The sequence below is a fragment of the Thermobia domestica genome, chromosome 2 (genome assembly GCF_964235325.1).
Source record: "Thermobia domestica chromosome 2, izTheDome1.hap1.1, whole genome shotgun sequence".
Lineage (NCBI taxonomy): Eukaryota > Metazoa > Arthropoda > Insecta > Zygentoma > Lepismatidae > Thermobia > Thermobia domestica.
In genome coordinates, this window is record NC_137455.1 from 247,364,552 (window position 1) to 247,389,849 (window position 25,298).

Consider the following 25,298-nt stretch of genomic DNA (forward strand, 5'->3'; position numbering starts at 1 on the left):
GAGCTTGCATTGTACTCAATTGTGCCACACATCATCACACCTGCTGTTCGACAATATACGCTGGCAGATTGCGCTCATGTCTAGGGCATTATGCAGCCATAACCATAGGACAGATTGAAACGGGACTCGCCCAATCGATCAGAGAGTGTACCTTAATATTTGATGATGCATGGTCAGTGTATCGTTTCCAAAAACACCATTTTTGGCTTTCTTGAATGGGTTAGTTAACTCTTAATACGAAATGACAAATACATGAATCTTTAGTTTTACATATTTTATATTGCTTATGTATTTTAGCTTATATTGCTTATGTAGATTATTTTATATTGTTTTAGGCTAAAGTAGACTCCACTGTAATTGCAAAATTAACGATGTTGGAAGTATGAGTGGAATGGAAGATCCGATGAAGCAGGAAAATTCCAAGAAAATTCTCATACACGACGTTGTCCACTACAAGATTCTCTGGCCTCTAATCGATCCATAGACCCTTAGTACCAAGGTGGGTGGAAAACACTCTCTAAATTAAAATAGTTCTTTTGGCTTTACGATGCTGGGTAAGTATCAAAAATTTTATATTCGCATCAGAAATTGAATTGAGTGTCACATGCTCTAGAAAAGATCATGCAAACTAATCACTGGAAAACGTTAGTACAGCAATAAACCATAACCCGTAAACTACTACAATAATTTACATAAATACTGAAAAGCATATATTTCTAACTCTCCTGTGGTTATAGATGTTCATTAAGGTACGATTTTAGTTATACAGGTACTTAGGCAACTAACCTTTTGCCACCAAGCACCAAAAGACAGAGCTGAACAGATTCACGGTCAGTGTTTCTTTCTCTCTCTCTCTCTCTCTCTCTCACACACACACACACACTCACCCCTCCACATACACACAATGTTCCGGGCGGAATACTTAGTATTCGGAGGGGTACATATTATTTTCCCACGGTACCATCCCATGTATTATATTATAGACGTATTATTTTGGTCTACATCGGGAGGGGGGGCACTCTCAGAGTTCCGAGGGAGAGCAGTGCCCCCAAAAACATGTCTGGAAGAAGCACAGTAAGTAGCAGGGATATTTTTCAACTTCCACTAAGCCACAAGAGGAGAGCCACATAGATAGTGAAACGCATACAGGTCAAAGCTATTCATTGGACGTCCATCACTAGCCACATCAATAGGTAGAGTCTACTCTTCCATAGTTGTAAAGAAGCAGAGTGCAGTCGAGGCGCCCGCCAAATGTAATTCAATTTCTGCAAACGCTGTTCTTGAAATTTCACGGAAATTTCAGGGCATTCAGTAGCTAGTTCAGAAAGCGTAATTTACGCCTTTCACAAACCACATGATTTACATGTTTAGCAATATCGTCTGCCGCCATTGATTTCCATACTTCGGTGCCTGCATTCTGTAGATCGGCAAGTCCTCCTTTGAACTCTAACAGTCGTGCCCACTGACGCTATTTGAGACGTGGACCTACAGCTTTAACTGGAATTAAAAAAAAAAAAAAAACTACATGGGTTTTCGTTGGGAATCGAACTCGGGTTTCCCACGCTGAGGATGCATACGACTATGGAGTTTGTAATGAGGTGCAATTTCGGGATACGATGTAGAACTCAATTTTTATTCGTTAAACGTTAAAAAATATTGTAGAATTACTTCACATTTCAAACAGAAAAACTGAGAATACATTCCTTACGTGGAGTTAGTATTTTAGGAAGTACCTATGTGTGTATCAAACAACGTTTGTTTCTTATTCAAACGGCATCAGTATCTGGGATGCTTGTTTTAATAGTAACCAAGTTCGTTACATGGCAATATAAGATTGAAGGATGTCAAACTGAGTCGATCAGCATTTATTCCATCTTTATTATGATAATCAGAAGCATCTATATTCTATTTTTTATCTCAGTGTGATAAATGTGATCCTCCATTATGTTAACATCTAGATAATATGAACGGAGAAAACAACTTTTTATGAATTTTTTTTAACGATCAAATTTAGGGCAAGAAGTTTTTTCGTTGTTTATAAATACTGCAAAATCTTTGTTTAGTTCATCCCTACTTTGGAGGTCTGCACTGTGTAAGGTTGGTTGCATAAGTAAGTCATACCTTCAATGCATTGATCTCTAACCAAATGGGGAGCCGAAATATATGCTTATCAGTATACATAACATATGCTGTGGTTTTTATTCTCAACGTCATCCAACAAACAGTTGAATCCACAATGAAGATGATTCTCATAAGACACAGAAACTGTCTGGAACGCTGAACATACTTGCACTACATATATTCACTTGAAAGTAAACATTTGTATCTTGTTTATTGTGGCTTTGGATGTAAGATAACGTGTCTGATGAAGGTGATGCTACATTGCCGATATACTTTAATATAATTTAATTTTTCGTTAACGTTAATGTTAATATAATTTTTCATATAGTGTACATTTGGTACTTTCGTCAGTTTTGTTTTATTAACATTGTAAAGTAAACAATTTTAGCAGACACCACCGAGCTGAATTAGTGCAGTCTTATCGGGCATAGTCCATATCGACTAGAAGCAAAAAGCTATCAGTTTGATTCAAGAACAGTTTTCACAGATATCTTATGCACTCACATGCAATCAGAAGTAATTTGTACATTTTATAATCATACACCATCATGTGCGACTGAAAAATATACAAAAAACCAACAGGATCATGGTAGTAGTGATTTAAAATCATTTTCATTAATAAATAATAATACTAATAATAGTCAATTCTTCAAACTTAAAAACAATACAACATTAATGAGAAACATCTTGTTTAGGCGATTACCAGATTTATCCTGTAAACAAACACTATTCTCAATAACTGTCAATTATATTTTTTGGAATTTTGTCAATTATAATTATAGTGCGTATTTACAGGACAAATTGTGGTACCACCAAATGGTAACAGTTGTTATCACAACACTTTTAAAAAGTTAACCTCTCTTGATTTTCCCCGTGTGCCTGCTAAGCAAACACTTTTTCAATTCCACAAAAAAATATCCTTACAATAACTGAGAAGAGCACATATCGTTATATGCCCCTTTTATGGAGAATACCTTAAAAGGTTTGCCATGTTATTCTGTGCAATAAATATTTCAAATTTATGTGTTTGGCAACCCTATTTGTTTGAACTAGTGAATATTAAAACATTATAGGGTCTCTTGATGCATCATGATTTTATATATATATATATATATATATATATATATATATATATATATATATATATATATATATATATATATATTGAGTGTGTGGCTGCATCTCAGAATGTAAAAAGAGTGTATGTGCACTTAGAAGATAAGTACTACTAGTTTTGAACCATCATTAAATCTTACTAAACTTAGTAAGAAGAAACATTTAAACAAAAGTAAATGAAAAGTCAAAGTAAAAAAGTAAAAGCAGAAGTAAAAGACATGCCTACCTATAAGTTTAGTAAGTTGATTGAATTGCACAGACATTTTCAGCAGCCAAAGATTGTTTGAAAGAGTGCTGAAAAAGTATGACAGAACAGTAGCGTAGAGGAGAGTGAGGAACAATTTGTAATTTCTGGTAGGCGCTGCAGCCTGTCGGCGTTCTGCAATGCTAGGTAGAGGAATATACCAGATGTGACTGTAGTCCGTTTGTCTGTGCCATTGAACAAGACTTGCAGTGGTGAGAGGTGATACAAATTTTAAGCTGTGTTTTGTAAATATTTTCGTAGTGACATTATTGTGATCTAGTATAAACCGTTGATGAATTTACAATCAACAACACAGTCATCGTTTTCAGTGTTTCTCGGTAAGAACAATACACTACTTTCTTCTTTCTGTAGTTGTAACTTATAAGTTTGAAAATAACATTTCTGAAACATGGCGTCCTGTTATACCAAGGAAAACAAGCACATGATGTACCTTGGAACATGTTCCTAGGTACATCAGTACATTTATTTTTTGCTATTTTATTGCAGATCACAATGCACGAAGTACATTTGGTGTAAAGAGGGTGCCTATCGACCCGAAAGTCATGAAAAGAGCTATTGAAGCTGTTACAGCTGAACCTGGTACGAAGTTCTCAATTATAGAAGCCTGCACAGTATACAACTCACTATGCTTTCTAGGAGTTTGTTCAAGTTCAAGAAATCTGGCATACAGACTTAGAAATATGCTACAAATTTTCAACTGAAGCGGGTGTTTAGTCTTCAAAATGAAAATCGATTGGTGAAATACATTTTTAAAAAAATGCGAAAATGAGCTATGGTTTGTCAAAAACCGTATAAGAGTATTGGCATACAAATATAGAGTTACAAATGGTAAGCAAATTCCTGACACTTGGAATGTACAGAAAAAGGCTGAGGAACAATGGATGCGTAGTTTCAAGCGAAGACACGGCAACGAATTGTCCTTAAAAAGCCAGAACTTACTAGTTTGGCTCGTTAAACAAGCATCTTCAAAGCTAGCAAGCTTTTTCAAAGATCTTGAGAATATCCATAATTGCTTCGGTCTCATTCCCGCGAGGAGGGGGGTCTTTTCCTTTGTTTTCCGATGATAACGAAGATAATGCGGATGAAGAGTGCATATACTGCAGACAACCTTATAGGGAAGCTAAAGGCGGAGAATAATAGATTCCTTGTGTGAACTGTCTTCGATGGACTCACAAACATCGTGCCGATTCTGATAAAAAGACTTGGAAGACTTACATCTGTGACTTTCGTAGGGTTACTCGTTCCTAAAACTGATTTCGATTCTGAAAGAGAAAAGCTATTAGTTTTTAAGTTGAAATATATCCTGTATGCTACAATTTATTATTTGTAGGCAATATCAGTAGTTAACCTAAGCTCATCTGAAAGCTTTTCTGAAGAAACTTACTATAATTATTATTTCGTAGTGTGTTCATTTCTTTTATTCATTTTCATAATTGTTGTCTAGATTGCAAATACTAGTATTTCAGTTCATATTACGTTTCTAATTTTTACACAAATTCTGTGTTCCAAGGTACAAAGGGTACTGTTCCATGGTACGTCAACACGTTGTTCCATGGAACATTAATAACCATGTAACTATTTTTCATTTTTTCTACAAGACAGTGGTATTACATACAACTTATAATTATGAAAGTAATTAGGGTAAATATAGAAGTATTAGTGGTGACGTTTATTACTTTCTTTAATTCAAATAAATTATATTTAAGAGTAGTTACGAAAAAAGTGTTCCATGGTGCAACACTCTCTCCTACTTTGTATTGGACATTGTACGGAACTTCCAAAAAAGATGTTTAAGACTATTGGTTCGCAAACTGTATGACAAATGAATCTCTTAAGTGCAATGAACCAGAAGAAAAGGCAACAAAACATTTAGTGCTATAAAGTAAGGGTAGATGTTTCCAAGACAAATGTTTCAAGTCAGCATGAAAAGGACTGAAGTAACTGAAAATAAGATTATGTGCAACGATAGTTTTGAAGAAATGAGAGAAAAACAGATAAACAGGTCGAGTAAACAAGATATCTCGGTATGGTATCTTTCAGGCACGTAGCCAGGATTTCGTAAACGGGGGGGGGGGGGGAGGAAGGCATGACATGAAGTAGCCTACTGTAGTCATCACACCAGGGGCTCGATTATTCTAAACTATTTTTACTGGCAACATATATTGGTTAGTTTAGCCAGAATTTCGTAATGCGGGGAGGGGGGTGTAACATGAAATACTGAAGGCCCAGGAGCTCCATCAATCTAAACTACTTTGCTGCAACATATATTGGTTTCTTAGGACAATAAAATGAGGATATGTTAGTAAGTATTTTAATAAGAAACTATGAAGAAATGTCGAGTAAAGGAATAAAAAAAAAGTATTGAAAAAGATTTTACAATATTTACGTTCCCCCCTCTGTTCATTAAAGTATAACAATTTTCCTTTCATTATGACCTCAGAGAATTCCGTAACTTTTCTAGAAATTTCAAATTCCCTGACTTTTCCAGGATATCCCACTCATTCGCCACCATGTATTGCAAGTAATACAATATCTTCATAAGAAAGAGTAACCAAATGCTTGCTCTATCTTTTTATTTTTGACGCTGATTCTTCTTTTTTTCGTTTCTTTTTGTTTCATTATTCCTTACTTTTTTCATTTCTGGTCTGGAAGCCCCCCCCCCCCAGGCTACGTGCCTGTATCTTTTCATATTGCACCTGCAATCAATACTTTTACAAAAAATCCTGAATTGTGTTTTGGTTTTATGTGCTCATTAAGAAAGGCAAAAAGAAAAAAGTATATCAATATAAAACTGGCTATAAATTACATCCATATACACTAGATGTAATTTACGTTTAGAAAGATATAATGTTCATTTCCTTGACTAATAATTATTAATTATTTTCTAATAAACAATAAATATTCTTAGTTCTACGGAATCTTTAAAACCAATTTCTCTGAAGTTGTCATTTTGCTTATGTGCGCTTTTCGAAGCTAACTTCTCAGTTATGTTCTACTTTTTTTCTTTCTTTTTTTTTAAAAAAAATATTATTATTACGCTGAATTATCTGGTAAAACTAATTATTTTTTATTATTATTACTAAAATGTTACTGACGGATTGCAGAATATGATGAAACTATATGCGGCAGGTATTTATAAACTACCTGAATAAGGATAAAATATGAATGATCTCAAAACAAATGTGACTTAATTAATGCTAATAGTCTTGGTCAGTTTTCCCAAACTTTCAAAAGAGGTCAAAGACATGAATTTCTGTAATAGTAATTTTTAAAAAATCGAAAATAGATGGGAGAAACAAGTAGTTTTTTTTTCCTCCCGAGTCAATATTTTTTTCCGTACATTGTTTTGTGCAAGAGCAAAGCATTAATCTATGTTGACGTCAATGTCATTTAAGGTGACGGCTTGGTCACTCATTCTTTCTCCAAAAACCAAAAACTAATAACAGAGCAGCTGCGAGATCACTCATTCATTCTATCTCTCTCTCTCTCTCTAAACAATAGCAAAAAAATGTCATCAGAGACTTCTTTCAACAATCCCAAATGTTATATACTAGCATTGACAATAAATGGTATTCCATGGATTTAATCTAAATGAAAAACACATTATTTTAGCATTCCTTTCTTTCTTCACACTTGTAATATGTTGCTGCTGTGCGTAAGCATTGTTGACAAATAACGTGATTTTAAATATACGTCAACAATAGATGGCGAGGCCAGATCTACTACAGAATTAAAAGTAACGCAATTCAATATTAAAAATTTAAATTTCTAAAAGTGTCAGTATCATATTGAGTACATGTATGGATTTGTTTTGTTTTCTTTCTTTCTTCTACTAGTGTTACAAACGTAGACTCTACTCAATTTATCTAGAGCAGCTAGGCATGACAACCAAACCAGCAGAGCAGGGATAGCCCAGGCAGCAGTCAGCTTTTTTCCTATGTTTCAAAGGTATCATATACGTTGAAAACTGGAAATCAGGAGCCTGGAGTGAAGGGATAGGTGAAAATTACGACGAGGGATATCACGTATACAAAAACAGAGTAACTATGGATCCAAACTCAGTGCAGACACTCACTTTCACTTGTCAACGTTCATTCAATATATGGGGTTTCCGACTTCTTGTAATGACAAACAAATCCTTGATAGCGTGGACACAATAAGGACGTTGCTTTTCGTGAGACTAACTTTGCCAACTAAAATATAAATTAGACAATGATTTCTCTCATTACAATTTTTTCAAATGAATCTAAATGAAATTAAGAAATTGTCCTTGTACTTTGCAATCTATTGATTTCGATTCTTGCTTGATTTTCTTCGGTTGACACGATAAATATTGTCATCCTACTGTAGGTTGACCGTGGCAAAGAGTTTTTTTTATTAAACTGCAGGTAAACTGTGATGTAATTATTATTACTATTATTTTTATTATTATTATTATTATTATTATTATTATTATTGTGTCCACGCTATAGTGGTTTTCCTTTACAATAAGTAGGGAAACAAAATAGTACAATAAGTATAAACTATACGATATGAATGAATACTTTTTGATCTGAACACATGGAAATCCACAACAAACTGCGTAGAAAACAGTTATTTCAAATTCTTCTTCTTGTTCACCTCAACCATAGGTTGATGGGCAACATGGAAATTTTAAAACTTTTCTCTCGCTTGGGAGAGCTGTTTTATACTTTGATAAGGCCTCTTCTTCGTCACTGCATCTAGATATCCCATCCTTGGTCTTCCTCTTCCTGGTTTTCCTTCTGCCTTTCCCTCTATCATCACAGTGATCCAATCGGAGTGTCAAATAAGATCGTCAAGCATGCTGTTTCTTCTTTTTCCTATTATCTTCATGATCTGTCGTCCTTCATTAGCTTCCTTTAGTACGTTTTCATTCCTTTTCCTTTCGGTCCATGATATGCGCAGCATTCTGCGTCAACACTACATTTCAAATGTTTCAAGGATATTTCAGCTTTTCTCATTGTCCACGTCTCTGATCCGTACAGCGTCACGCTCCATACCAGTGTCTTAATAAATCGTTTACGAACGTCCAGCGACACATTTCTCGATGTTAGTAGTCCTCTTTTCCTATTGAATGCTTGTTTAGCCTGTGCTATTCTGGAACTTAGGTCTTTTTCACATCTTCCGTCCGAGGATATTAGACTTCCTAAATAGGGGAACGTCTTAGCGTCTTCGATTTTCTCTCCATGTAACCATACGTTCCTGTCCTGTCCTGCTCTTGTGCACTTTATCATTTTCGTTTTCTTATTTATCTTCATTTTGCATGTTTTTTTCCAGTTGGTCGTTCAAGTTTGAAAGTGCTTCCTTCATGTCCTCATCGTTCTCCGCTATCAATGCTATGTCATCAGCAAACCTTATTGTGCTGAAAACCTGATCATTTACTTTTACGCCTTTCTCGTTTTTATCCAAGAATTCTTTCATAGACTCTTCTATACAGACGTTGAACAGAAGAGGTGAAAGTCCACATCCTTGCCTCACTCCTTTGCTTATTCTTGCTTCCTTCTGATCTCTTCCTATAACAGCTGTCTGGTTCCTATAAAGTTGGTATAATATTCTTCTGTCTCTGTGATCCACCTTCAGATTATTCAGCGCTCTGAACATGATATTCCAATTTACGTATTCAAAAGCTTTCTCTATATCTACAAATGCTATCACAATTTGTTTGTTTATACTGATGTGCTGTTCCATGATCAACCGTAGACTCAGTATTGCTTCCCTTGTTCCTCTTTTCCTCCTGAATCCAAACTGGTCCTCCGACAACCGTTCTTCGATCTTCCCCTCTATACATTGTACGATAATTTTGCACAGCATTTTTGATGCATGGGAAAGCAAACTTAACGTTCTGTGTTCTTCGCATTTCCGTGCGCCTTTCCTCTTCGGGATAGGTACCAATATGTTTTTCTCGAAGTCTCTTGGTATTTTTCCCGAGAAGTATATTTCATTAATAAGATTAAATAGTTTCTTCTTTGTTGCTATTCCGAGATTTTTAATCACTTCCGTTGGTATTTGATCTATTCCTGGAGCTTTACCATGCTGCATTTTCTTCAAAGCATTGTCAAATTCGCACTGTAAAATTGATGGTCCTAATTCATTTTCATTGACGTCTTCTTCCTTCCCTATCTCTTCTTCGTTCACTCTGCCTCCTTTGTAGAGTTCTTCAATGTATTCCTTCAATCTTCTTGTTATCTGTTCCTCTCCTATTAGCGTTGTTCCGTCCTTGTCTATGATAATATCTGTGCGTTTCTTTTTCTCACCGAACTGTATTCTAACCTTTCTATAAGCTGTTTCTGTATTGCCTTTGACTACATTTTCCTAAATTTCCTTGCACAAATTGTTTATCCAGTTTTCTCTGGCTTCTTTACTTCTCTGTTGATGCGATTTCTGCACCTTCTGTATTCCCCTTCTTTGTTATCTTGAACTGTCTTCTTTGCTCCATCATTTCCAATATTTCTGCTGTTATCCAGGGTTTATATTGGGTTCTCGTTTCTCTTCCTATGTGCTCGTCGGCAGCTTTTGTAATCCCTGCTTTCATGGTTTTTCATTTCGAGTCGATGTCGTCCCCTGTTAAAGCTACCGTAGACGTCTCTTTGTCTGTCGCATTTGCAGAATCCCTTTTCATGTTTTCATCTCTTCTTAGCTTGATTTGTTCCATCTTTTGTTTGGTGCTGCCACTCGTTTCTTCTTTAGTCGGAGTTCGCTCTTCATCAAAACTAAATTATGGTCTGAGTCAACGTCTGCTCATGGGTAACTTTTACTGTTCTTCACTTGATTTCTAAATGCTTGTCGGACCAGTATATATAGTCTATTTGATATATTTCTTTGTTTACTGGTCTTGTCCATGTGTATCTTCTTCTTAGTAGATGTTCGAAGAGTGTTTCTTACAGTCAGATTATGGCTTTTGCAGAACTCAATCGTGTACCTCTCACATTCCTTTCTTCTAGGCCGAAATTCCCAGTTACATTCTCTTCTTTGGCTTCGCCGACTACTGCGTTCCAGTCACCTATGATGATTAAATTGTCCTGGTCTTCAACTTTCATCAATACTTCCTCTATTTGCTTATAGATTTCTTCTACTTCCTCATCTGTGTAGTTTGATGTAGGCATATATACTTGGATTATCGTCATATTTCTCGGTTCGGTTGCTCTCTTCAACATTATTATCTTTTCATTGTATTTCCAACTGCGTATAACTTTCTGTCCTATCTTCTTATTCAAGACAAAACCGACTCCTGCTGTACCGTTCACAGCTCCTGAGTAAATCATTCTGAAGTCAAATTAGAGAAGTTAAATTTTGCTTAGCAGTGTTCAAAAATTGCTTTCATTTCAAATATCTGATCACAGAGCACTGAGTTTCAGATTCAAGTGAAAATTGCCTTTCTTCACTGAAATTGTGCTCTCAAAAGTAAAGTGCACCAAATGTCTTTCGAACTTGTTTGTAGACAAAGAAATAATTACATGCTACATTGATTACAAGACAGAAGGAGTATAAAGCTCCTTTGTCATCAAACAAAAGATTTTGATATAAAGTCTAACACAGATTAGTATTACTTAAAAAGAAATTTTCTTCCTAGTGGAGAATAAAGAACCGACTCTGGAAACAAAAAGAAACGAACTTTTCTTGCCTCTTCTACATGGTGTTAACGTTAAAAAAAAAAGAAAGAAAGAAAGAAAGAAAAGAAAAGAAAAAAAGAAAAAGGAAACTGTCCGTCTTCATTTCGTCTTTGACATGAAAATCCCTTCCTCGTCATTATTATCTTTCGCTTGAGCTCAATTTATTTTATTTCTAGTCGTTTGCTGTTGAAAATACCGAGAGTGAACACAGTAGAAATAACGTTTCAGCTTTTTTTTTTTTTTTTTCACTATATGCAGTATAATAAGGCACTTAATAATCATCACCAAAAAAGTACACACGAATTTCCCAATGAAAAACAAATAAACACTCTTCATTACATGTAGTACATTACTTCGAGATGCACTGATATAAATATAATTTCGATGTTGAAAAGCTTTGATCTTAGAATTGCAAGAGCTTTTTCCATATAATACTTCATGAAACGTTTTCTTAAATACTACAAAGGAATGGGTTGCAGAAGAGAGGGAGAGTTTTCCTGAAAAAAAAAAAAAAAAAAAAAAACCAAAAAAAAAAAACGTAGTTAACATTGAAAATCCTAATCTGCGCGAAAACTCATCTGTGTTGATTGAAGAAGCTGATTCTTTTGGTTTCGAAGAAGGGCAACAGATCTATTTTACTTGACGTAAAAGGTTGTCATCGTCAGGTTCATGGTTTTGTAAATACTTATTGATGTAGTGGATGATTTGTTGGTATAGTGGTATTCCGTTCCGATACGTTATTTCAGCAGTACACGCTTGTTGTAAGAAATTCAGTTTTGTGTATATATGAGATAGATGGAGTGTTTAATTGACTACAGAGTATTGAGGTTGTATTTGCAGATCAGCTGATTAAATTTCTTTCAATATTTCGTTAACTGTCCTTCTGCAAGGGCACTGTTCACGGAATTGAACCAAAAGCACTTTTGATAATCTTGTATGTAATTTTGAAGCTAACGTAGACATCAGCGATATAAAAGGAGTATCTGGATCACAAGTGTGGTGATATTCATTTTCGAAATGCAATGAAATAAAATCTTTCAGTTTTATGTCCCATGGTTGTGCTGTAGGCTAAAGGAGGCGACGATGATGAGAAATGAATGAAATGATGGAATGAAGAAAGTTGTAGGAAACGGAGAACCCCGGGAAAACCATGCACACAGCGTGTGGCTGTCACTCTCTCTTTTAAGCAGTTGCTGTGGAGGATCAGCGGAGCAGAGTTTCTTCAACATTGGGAGGCGGGCAGATTTGAGGCTTATTCTGGGGGCATCATTTTGGTCTCACTTTCCTTTGTGGCAATCGAACACATTTCTCCTCAAAAAACACACTTCAAATCGGATTATTGGGGGGGGGCTGTGCCCCCAGTTCCAAAATTGGAAGGGATATTCCCCTCATCCCTCAGGGATTTGCGCCAGTAGAGATGAAAACATCTGCATTCGAATTAGTTCGTTTTCATCATGGCACAAGTATGTGAGGATTATTTTCCAAAAATATTACAAGTTTTCGTAAGACTATTAGTAGTATCGCATGTCATTTTCTGTATTAGTAAATAATTTACATATCGTCGATAAAACATCTCATGATAAAAAAAAATCTAATAAACTGTGGAAAGTAAGATCTACCGACAAAGAGAAAGACAGTGTTGCCAATGATGTAAATCATTACAAATATCTTAAGTATATTGGAAATGGTTTATGAATCATTATTAATGTACAAGTATAATGCATTATAAAATAAAATTGGTCTTATGTGAACGTTCCTAACATGTATTAATTGTTATTATTCTCCATAAGTACAGTTTAAAGACACATACAGTACATTGTGATTCATATGTCATGTACGTAAAATGGTTTAGAATATTAGATTATTTTCTTGTATTGATATGGAAGTCTAAGATATCTCAAATGAACACGTCATTAGTTATGTTTTAAAAAATGTAGTTTTATATATTATTTTCTGTAATATATTATGCTTTAAAAAAGTCTGAAAACGCACTGTATAATTCAATGAACAACTTTTAACCAGAGTGCCAATACTCAACTGGAATTATTTTGAGTTTTTACTTGCAAATCCATCGCAACACAGGACTGTCAGCCTCAAACTACAAAGGCATTAACTTCTCAGGAAACAGTAAGAAATATATCGTTAAAAAGGCAGAAGGATGAGATAGAAATGGAAAATGTTACTGAGTAAACCAAAAGATTTTCCTTTGTTTTATATACTCTGACTTTCCAGAAAACTGCTTGCTCTGAAGTCAGCTTAGTGAACAAACTCTTAGAATGGAATAGTGGACAGAATAGAGGATTTTCCTCTCCAAAGAAAGAAAAAAAGGATAGGAGACAGTATAATATATATATATATATATATATATATATATATATATATATATATATATGAATGGATCGCCATTCTACGAAATCTAAAGAAGAATTGCCTTTCTCATTCGAATTGCCTTCAAACTTGAACCAGCAGTAGAAATATTCGTGCTTCGTGGCTTGCATGCAACGAACCTACAAATCATGGTGAATTAAGATAAAAGTTTCGTGTTGATTCTCTTTCTCTCTTCTTCTCCTTTATTTATTTTTCCCTTTTTTTCTTTGGTCTCTCTTTCTATTCCATCTCCCACTCTTCTTGTCACAGACAACTTCCTTAGCACACACAGGGATGGATGACTGCTGGAGGGAAACAAAAGCTTTCACAAAAAGAAAATGAGTGTGTCAAGTCTAGGAAATCGATATGATAAGTAATGTTTAAGTATCGACATAAAAATTGTATGTATCCTGATTCTTATTTATAGGACAAAATAGGAATGTTTATTATTTCACATTAAATCACAAACAATTGTATGTGACACCTTAGATACTAGTTGGGATTGGGTCCACATCTCATTCACTCAGTATTCAAAAGAAAGGACACCAGAATAAATAAACCATTTAAATGTAAGACAAAATTCAATAACATATATATATATATATATATATATATATATATATATATATATATATATATATATATACAAGGGCGGATCTAAGGGGGGGCTACGGGGCTATAGCCCCCCCCCTTGACGCTCAGGTTTACACTGGATAAAATGGGCTTCAATTCTGCTTTACACTGGATAAAACAGCAAATAATGGTTTAGCCCCTCCCTTGATCATATCCTGGATCCGCCACTGTATATATATATGTTATTAGAAACCGCCACGGATAGGAACTACCAGCGGTTGGATTTTCAGACCACGGCGGTTGATATCCGCTCAGGCGTCGGTAAACGGTATTATTTACTGTAATTGAAAGTCGTCAGAAAACGCGGCGGTTGAGAAATCGGTACAAAAGGACCCCTATATTGTTACAATATTTAAAATAAAGTGATTAAATACCCTAAATCAGTGGATAAATAAACTCATATACTTCAAATTTTCTTTGAATATTTACCTATAATAAATCTTCATATTACGTCTTTGTTTGATTTTTTTATTCTAATTACAATTTTGTGCGGAAAGTTCTGTAATCGCAGAATGAATTCAGCATCTGGTGAATTTCTTGAGTCTGGTCTCACACATCTGTCATCCATAACTATATAAAAATCGTCTTATCTTTTGAGTGAAATATACTCTCAATGCTGGACAAATACAAAATAATTTATTGGTGACAGCTATGACGCGGACAATAAAATTGCTTTTTTTTCGTAGAAAATTACTACGTCAAGACGAAGAGACTAGCTGAGGACCACTGTACATCGACGCTTCTCAGTTGCAGCAAGTAATCTGCCAATAATGGCAGAATAGATATGATGATGATATCTTTTGCAATATTGACCAAACGAGAGAGAGAAAAATTACAATAATTATTATAATCAAATCTCTTAATATTTAAGAATAATTTGAGTGAAAAGTGAAAATGACTCAACTGTCTCTGCCTTTTGTGTAAACTCAATTTATATAAATACTTTTGACCGATATTAGAAGTACAAAATAACGGCATCAAACTCCAAGTTATTTGAAATAACTGACAAAATCAGTCTCACTTGTGAATATGGATTACTAACATCAATTACTCATTTCGTTGGGTTAAATTTAAATATATATATATATATATAATGTGTTTCGTTAGTCAGTCACTTTTAATCAGTACTAAAGCGCTCTCTGATGTCGGTCATTTCCGATGATATAAACTTCTCTCTCCTCCTACTACTCAAGTAGCAGGGCTGAATCTGGATTTAAACGGCATCAGAAGTGTCAATGTTCATCTCAGACCCCGAAAACTATGGATTCGACACTAATATTGGTCATTTTCAATAAATTTATATATCTCTGCCTCCCTCACGTTGCGAGGCACGGCATCGGAAGCGCCACTGTTGGTCTCAATGACCTCCAAAACCATAGATTCGATGTATTGATAATGGTCATTTTCGATATTTTTTTATATATTTCCTTCCTCCCCCTCCCCCAAGTTGCGGTGCTGAATTTGCATTTAAACGGGATCGGAAGTATCACTGTTCACCTTAGCAACCCCGGAAACCGGGTTCGAAATTAATATTTGATCATTTTTGATCACTTTTATGTATCTTCCCCTCTGGCAAGTTACGGGTATATATATAAGGGTCCTTATATATCCTCCCCTACCTTGCACCGTCAAAGTAAAATGATAAAAATTGTTCCACGCCTGAAAATTTGATCGAGGTCAATCGGGTTTTCAAGAGTCGTATATCCCCTCCCCTCCTCCTTCCCTAGGTTCTACCATCAAAGTGAAACTATAAAACTTTCCAGTCTCAAACCTCAGACAGGTTAAAAATTTGATTGAGATCTGTTGGGTGGTTCACGAGTTATTAAGTCACAAACTTAGTCACTTTTATTTTTATTTGTATTGATATTTGTGTATCTCCTCCTCCTCCCCTTTGTTGCTCCGTCAAAGTGAACTGACAAATAACATTCCAGGCTTGAACCTCATCTATGCTAAGAATTTGATCGAGATTGGTTGTCTGCTTTAAGAGTCATTTAGTTTTTTTAATTATTATTATTTTATAATTCCCGCTCCTTCCCCTCTTCTAAGCTTTACCGTGAAAGTGCAATGATGAAAACACTCCCAGGCTCAAAGCTCATCTATGTTGAAAATTTGATCAAGATAGGTCAGGTGGTTCAAGAGATTAGAAGTCACAAAAATAGTCACTTTCAATATTATAATATTGATTTATTTTTGTACCTCTATGTGCCGTATACCATTATTCAACGTATAAGCATCCGCCTATGAAATCAAACTTGCGGTCACATGCACTATTTTTGTGAATGTCATGAAAATGTTATTTCGATATGAATTTTATGAGCACACATTAAAAATTTCCAACGGATGCTCGAGTCTCGGAGCCAAGGCCATACCCATGTAGTCGACACCTATAGTGTACGGAATTACCGATGTTCAATAGTATATTTCTCCTTAGTTTTGGAAGAAGAACATCATTAATATGCTTTGAAATGAAATGACGTCCCACGATTATACACCAAGGCTAAGGAAGACAATGAGGATGAGAAATGACTCAAAGGGTTGAATGAAAAAAGTAGGAGGAAACGGAAAAACCCGAGAAAACCTACATACACGGTGTTTGTCCACGAAAAGAGCTCACATGGCGCAAGATGACACCTGTGTGGCTTGAAAACGAGCAATATCTACAGAAAACGCGAACAACCAATTCAGAAAATGACATACTGTAGCTATATGCTACGGGGGCAGATCGACTTACACGGATTGCATAAACTACTGGAAACACATTCGCTTTAGCGACATTTTTACTGAAGCCAAGAAATTCAAGTGAAAGATGTAATTGTTTTTCCTCTTCTTTTTTTACATTCTATAAAAGAATTCAAGTAGCATCGGTACTTGTGCAAGATTCTTGGTCTTAGTCTTGGTCTTGCAGGTATGGTCTTGGTCTTGGTCTTGGTCTTACATCGGAATTTCTGGTCTTGGTCTTGGCCTTGGTCTTGCATGCAAGACTCTTGCAAAAACTGCAAAGCCAAGACTCTTGCGCTCATCACTATACACTGATAATATGTGTATTTTTTAGTCTTTCTAATGAATTATTCTTATTTGTTCAAATAAATAAATGTCACAGATAGCCACAGAAGCCGATTGACTTTGTGTCCCCTATCTATGTAATTTAATGTTTAAAATAAAATACTAATGACGTGAAATGTACACAAGATAGCATTCAAATTTACTTATTAAAAATTACAAACAAAAGGGAATTGTAATTCTACAGCATACACGCCTCTTTTGCAATCAATTGATAAACGGTTTGTATTACATTTCCATGGCATGTTACCCGCTGCATAGCCTATAATGGATTTTTGACCTCATTTCACATAGCAATTACAGGTGAACATTTATCTCAGACATCATGCGTGATATTTGGGTTGGGATATTTACTTGCTAGTCGAGCGAGGGAAATGAAAACAGGTCAGTTCTTGACCAATGACCTTGTCAGATTTTTTTCCTCTTTCTTTCTTCGAGGTTCGTGCTTAGCTCCCTCGGTAGTGCATGTAACTAAAAAGACGAAAAAGAAAAAAATAGTCTATACTGCACAAAACAAACACAAGAGGCAAACATGTTTACGAATCATAACAGATGCAATGAAATAGACATAGCAAAATGTGAGTTCTTACGAGAGGCACGGAGATTTGCAGAAGAAATTGATAGTGCAATAATTACATAAACATTATTATGACAAGAGATATATCTTTTTTTACTTGTTATTATTATTATTAGAAAGTGAATGAATATGATGAACACTACTGTCTTCAAAGTAACGTGTTTGTTTGTTGAAGTTTAGCGTCCCTTTTCAGCATCAAGGTTATATGGGATGGACCTATAGTTTAAGGTGGAATCGAGTTGAGTTGATTTTGAGTTTAACGTCCCGTTCAGTAGCGAGGCTATGAGACGTGGACCTACTGATTAACGTGGAATCCGAACCACATGAGCTCCTGCCGGGAATCGAACCCTTGTCTCTCACGCCAAAGGCCAAGGTGGAATCGAAACCATCGAAAGGCGTTCAATGATCTCCCACAGGGAATTGAATCACGGACTACATGTACCAGGAAGGATGAGTAACTATTTTGTTGAATGAGTTCTGCACCAACGAATACGATAATCAGCAGCCTTTACTTTCACACACAATATAATTGATTGTAGGGAAACTGTTTCATAATTTCGTCGCCAAATCATTGTTAGTCATTGTTAAGAGCCAAACACCTGTGTCCTGTGAGGGATTTTCAACAAAGAACATTCACTTTCGCTCGTAATAATAATAATAATAATAATAATAATAATAATAATAATAATAATAATAATAATAATAATAATAATAATAATAATAATAATAATAATAATAATAGTAGTAGTAGTAGTAGTAGTAGTAGTAGTAGTAGTAGTAGTAACAACACTATTTTCCGTCTTCTGATTGTCTCGGTCGACAATTTAGAGAAAGTTGTTTTACCTTGTTAAAATCTGACAATCGATAAGTATAGACTGCTTACGAGTTTCACTATTTCTTTGTGCAAATTTTTCTTAAATCAATTTTGTGTTCATCACACAAACATGAACTACACCGCTGCGTGCAGTTTATGACATTTTTTTTCCTCCAAAGAAATACTCAATTTTATTCGTTTCCAAAAAGGAAAGGTCTACAAGATATCAAAGCAGCTGTAGAGAAAACAAATGATAAGACAAATACATTGAGGCCATATTTTCTGTTTATGTAACACACGAATTATATTATTATAAAGGGATTATAAATATGTCTGCAAGCACCATCACCACGCAAAAACAGTGCGGTAGATCTTCATGATTTTTGGTATAAAGACAGGTAGGCAGGTATAATGACACTGAGGCAGATTTGATCACACATTGTTTGAAAATAAAATTCCAAAGGGAAAGAGGGGAAACGTGTTACTCTAGTCGTGTGCTACTTTTGAACAGTTAACAAGAAAGGAGTGATTTTTTTTTATTTTATTTTATTTTTTTAAAGTGTTAGATACAATCTGCAAGACCTATGTTCACTGGAATCATTAACAATCAATAAACAAGAACGTAAAACGACGGTCGAACAGGCTTAAGTAAACTTTTTTTTTTCAGGAGAGCCAAAATAAACTACAAAATATACCGAAGTTAGTCCTTCATACCAACCAAATGTTACAAAATATGACTTGAAAAACTTTGTTCATTACATCCAGACATATGCCTAATCCCATAATACCAAACGAAAAAAAATATTTATTTTTCTTATCAATACTCTATCATAAACTAAAAACGACCAAGAAGTGACTTAATTTTCTTTGGCAATACATCAAAACATACTCCTTTCTTTATTTAATTAATTATTTTATGTAAGTGAGCATTTCGAATAATTACAAATTTTATTGAAATAATCGAATTTGGTGTTTTAAATATTTTAAGTGCACTAGCAAAATAAGATCGAAAGAAGTTAATCAAATGCCAACACCAAGAAAAATTTATGGAAAGCAATATTATTATCAACTACATTTCAACCTTTCTTTTCCTAGCTGTTGTGATCACAATTGAAACGTATAGTAAAACAACCTGAGAAAGCAACTAGAGTTGAATCTGATGGATACTTTGTTTACTCGCAAAAAGCGGAATAGATCATAATTTCCTTTTATTCTGAGTCCCGCTAAGCAAAAATTATCTAAACTTAAGCTTATGTTGGCGCCTTAGCTGCTTTTTGTCACTGGCTTATGGTATTTAAGATAGCTGCAACTCTTGGATCTCTATAGATTGTATTTAACTCCAATATTTGCAAGAGCTTTCAATTCTAATGGTTCTTATTTAATATTTGCTTTTTGTGAAACACAACACGGCTTCAACTTTCCATTACTAATTTAAAAGTATATTATTTTTAATTGCCTTTATTATCAATATCCATGGTAACTTCACAAAATAATATGGGATTTAAATTAAGATATATTTAATAACATTTTTTTTTAATACAAAATGATACTTTATAAAGAAATACAGTGCTACCAACTAGTAGTGAAAAATTTCTCATTCTTATGTAGTTCCTACTTCTTTGTAAATTGAAATTATTCAATTCCTTTTGCAAGTGAACAGTCATCAACATTTATCTGGACGATATCCGCTGCAGATCAAAAGTTTCATGTGATGTGGTTTACGCTTTATAAAATTACCACCAGTCATGTCATTTATTCATTAGGCACTAAATGAATTCACAAAACTCGTTAATGACGCAGTCACGTAGATTATTTTCCACGAATTGCACACAACACTCATATAATACAAACAAAAATTATTAAAATTTTCAAGAAAATGGAATATAAGTATAAACATAACAAAAATATATTTCACTGAAATTTTCAATAAATGAACTAAATACATTTTATTTAGTTTTTCTTATAAGTTTCACCGTGGATTATCTGTGATTTCATCGAACTATCACCTGTGGATTAGAGTTTAGGGTCCCTTTTAGCACTAAGACTATATAAGATATGGGCTTCTAGCTTAATGTGAGATTCGAATTACACGAGCTCCCGCTGGGAATCGAACCCTAGTATCCTGTGGTGCTCTCGAAGTATTATGGTTTACCTATAGTTACGCTCTGGGAAAAGGTTCCTAATCAAAAACTTCCACGAAAATTTTCCATGTATATAAAAGGTGTATTATTTAAGCTTTTAGTCTCTAAGGGTAGATTCTTAATTCAAGCACGATCTAAATAAATCTTTAGAAAATACTATGTAATGCTACGCTGATTCTTATCCTTCCGCTGCTTCTTTCTTTTAAATACCTATTACTTTGGAATGAATTATAAAGAGATCATCTTCATATTATAGTATTTTAGACGTGGGCTAAATAATATTCCACTTATATTATTATTATTATTATTATTATTATTATTATTATTATTATATCATCATCATCATCAAGTTGATGCGAAAGAAATGACCGCCCCAGGCGCTTTACTAATGTTAAAAAAAAGAAAACTATAAAATAGTCGCAATCTGTAACCAGAGACTTTTATCATCGTCCAGCCAACGACTGAATTGTGTGAAAGAAGTTGATGCGAATGATAGTCAACTGCATGTTGCACAGCCCAATTATTATGAGAAGTTTTCCTCTACAAGAAGTGATCAACATGCTGGAAGAGGTAACAGTGAGTGGGCGAGATAGGAAAAATAGGATAAGGAAGGGGTTTGAAACTCAACTCGTGGAAAGCAGTCTGTATCGTTCTTTGTGTGATATGTGGGAGAGGAGTGGCATCGAACGCGAAAATGCCATACATGTTGACCATCGCTGGATACTTGCGGGAAAGCTTCAAGTGTATTTCATGGAATTCAGCATTGTAACGATTTCCATTGATGGTTTCACTTTGCTTCAGAAACACATAATGGATCGCTCTCGCTATAGACCACCACACCAGCAACACCTTCTGTTGACGGAGGTAGGTGATTTACAAAACTGTTCTGGACGTTGATCACAATCCAAACTTGTCCTAACCACTTAAAATTGTCATAGTAAAGCCACTTTTCATCTCAAGTGACAGTCCGATGCAGTAAACTTTATTCCCAGTTATTCCTTACACTCAACAGAACTGCACACCTTTAGACGGGGAGTGTTGTTGGGCGGTGTCAACTCATATGTCACCCATGAGTCCAACTTTACCACCTCCCTGATTGAACGGAGATGCCGAACAATAGTGGTATCGTATATGTGTGACTCGCCTGTAATGACATGAACAGTTTCCCGAGGATCTTCTTCCACGGCGTTCCTAAGAAGCACATTGGCGTTCCTAAGAAGCACATTAGAATATGATGTTAGTTTGTGCCCACGGGATTCATTTTCCAATACTGTGGTAGGATTTGACAAACCAACGGCGAATTGTCATTCCTGACCCAAATACATTGTTAATGTTGTTATCCGAACTTTCTGTGCAGAATGTAGCAGTTTGAATTTGTAAAGAAAAAGTCACTCTTCATTGTTTTCTCCATGTTGCACTTTCATACGATATTATTCGAAAACACACTACCTCTTGAACGCGTACAAAATTTGTGACATTAGACCCATGACCGAAGTCTATTCCTGTGACGTGTTGCTGAGATTAGCTTCCATCTGACGTCGAAAGGACATTTCATTCGCACCACGTAATATTTCACGTCAAGACTCCCCAGATTGATAAGAAAAATAGAAATGTTTTTTCTTGTGATCCAAGCAAGTACTGAATATCATACAGTTAGTGAGTAGATGATTATATTTAATTCTGTTATCATTCACGTATGAATTACAAAAATTGCTGCATTTGAGAAATCCTATGTTAATTTTATTTTTAAAAATATACTTTCTAACTCAAATAAATAACGGTCATTCATAAAAAGGGGTGAAAAATAATGAAATCGATCTATGATCTTATTATTACTTGAAATAAGAAAGAACGCATATTTCGAGAAAAATCTGAAACAGAAAACTAACAAAATATGATAATCTGTTAATAAATAAAGTGGTATGTGAAATAACAATCCTGAAATTGTGATGCCAAAACAAAATTCAAAATACTCGTACACATTTACATGCAGATGTAAATAACATAATTGCATTTAAAATTCCAAAGATATAAAAATGAAGTGGTGCTAACTTTATTTTACAATATTTATCAAGGTGGGAAAGGAGTGTGTAAAAAGCTAGCTAATAAACAAAAAAAAAAAAAAAAAAAAAACATAATAAAACTACTATGACTACAACCCTCCAAAACCTCTAAATAACCTCGTTACATGCACCTAAATGAAGTATGATGAGTGACGGCTTTTTAATAATGGTTTTCACAAGTTTTCACAACTGTTAAAAGCCCCTTGATTATAGCTTGTTAATCTGTTGTTTAAAATCCTCGGCTTTTTAGGAGTGTAATGGAAAGGGAGGTGCCTGTAGGTGCATTGCAAGCAATAAAGTATGTCATCCTATTCCCTTTCTCCCCTATCTATTTCTACCCCTTCTTCCAATTTTCTCTTCAATCCTATCCCAGTTATGAGTTTATTTTGTGTGGTCCATGGCTATGAGAACACAGAGCAGCATTCGAATGAGCATTTAGTCTGTTACATGGAGCAGGCTATCAACTAAATTTTAACATTCATGTAACGTTGTATATGAAAAGGATCTGAGGCAGAAAACGTTAATTATATGAACTAAATCACCACCTACAAAACGGAATAGCTTTTCACACGAGTTATCACCAAACTAGATGAGTAACTCCATTCCTTTTCAGTGCTTTCGCAATTAATTGGCTGGTAAAAATTCAGAAAAAAAAAATCATAGCAAATTAATATTTACTGTTATCATGAATACAAATGCTTTAAAAATTTTACAGCTATATTAAATTTTTAAAGAAATACGAACTGAAATATGAAAAATTTTACTCCTCTAGTTTCAGTAAAAAATAACTTTATTTTGTTTAGTATTATTGTTAAAATCATGCGATAGTGTACCTACAGACGTGTTCAAATTATTAGACTCAACATTCAGTTTCTGAATATTTTACTGTTCTTACACTATTACGTGAGAAAATACTTTCGAACTTAGTCCAAATTACTACTTTGTAACTCTGTCCTAATTTCTAGTGGGTGTGGCATATGCTTTTCAATATCAATAAAACAAATACGTACGTAACATTCAAATATAATTACTATAAAGTGTGTATATCCAAATTACAAACAAAAACTGAAATAGAATACCTACAAGAAAATTATCTCTCACACAAAGATTAATATTTCTTATGAAATTCCTTATTCTTTATTAAGTCTTTTATCCTTTGTGGTATCCTATGTACGAGTTTAGCACATTTTGCCTTCAATTCAGCATCGTGATACCACAAATTGTTGATCTTGATCAATTGAAGTTTGGTTCAAATGTGCTTCATCTCTAGCTTTTCTTTCATGAAGCTCCAAAAGTTTTCAATCGGGTTCATATCAGGACTACTGCCTGGCCATGGAAGAACACTAATTTCGTTGTCCTCGAAGAATTTTCTCCCAGCTTTGGCCCGGTGGCATGGGGCTCCTTCATGCATAAAGATGAATTGTACGTCATCAAATCAGAGTGCAGTCTGGGAAATCAGTTTTTCTTGAAGAACTTGTAGATATTGGTCGCGCTTCATTGTCCTATCTACTATATACAGTCTTTCAGGCCCGAAGAAAGGGATCACACCCCAGACCATGACTAAAGTAGGATGCTTCACTGTTTATTAAAGACACTCCAACTTGAATTTTCCCCCAGGTCAACGTCGCACCAGGGGCGGATCCAGGGGGGCGATCAGGGCGATCGCCCCCCCCCATCAGAAGAGGAAACTTTCTTATTTTATATCTATAAATAAAACCCATCCCAGAGTTTGAAGCTCTAAAAAGTAGCTCTAAGTAACAGTATGACAACCCACCGCCCCTCCCAGAAGTCGGTCCTGGATCCGCCCCTGCGTCGCACATATTGTCTACATTCATTAGACACAAACATATATAATTCATCACTGAAACACACTATTCTCCAATCGTCAGCAGTCCAATATTCTAGGCCTCGTGTCCATTCGAGATGCTTCTTTGCCATGATTGGAGTAGACTTTAATTTTTGTTTTCTTTTTTGACCATGTGCTTTTATTCCCTCGGCACAAAGAATCCTTCGAACACTTTCAGGCTAAACGTCTGCGCCATACTCAGCCATTTTTATGTTTATTAGAAGTTACACTTCTGTTTCCCAGAGCCAATCTTTTTAGTTGTATGATACCTCTTAGCGATAGCTTTGGTTTTTGCCCATACTTCCCAACCCTATTTTGGTTCTTGTTCATTTCAACAGATTCTACTCACAGATTTTTGTTCTATCCCAACTCTACTACCAATATATTGCCGTGTATATCTTATTTCTACCAGAAGTATTTTGTTAACTTCCAGTTTACACTGAGAAAGGTCTTTTGCTTTTCCCATTATGCTGCAATTACAGGACTATACAGAATAAAAGATTGATACACGAAACACGTCACGATCATTTTAAACAGGCCCATTCGAACTGTTGAACGCTTTGAATGTCATTAACTTCTTACGACAGCAACCACAACACTCCAGACTGTAACTTGTTGATAGGAACCACAATTGCTATCTACAACTGAAACATCACTTTCAGAA

At 34.9% G+C, this 25,298-nt stretch overlaps 1 protein-coding gene across 1 annotated transcript in view; it reads right to left on the reverse strand.

Moving 5' to 3' along the window:
* LOC145678427 (semaphorin-1A-like) overlaps positions 1 to 25,298 on the reverse strand; it is a gene marked incomplete in the record, with an annotated part of 854,086 nt that overhangs the window by 422,104 nt on the left and 406,684 nt on the right.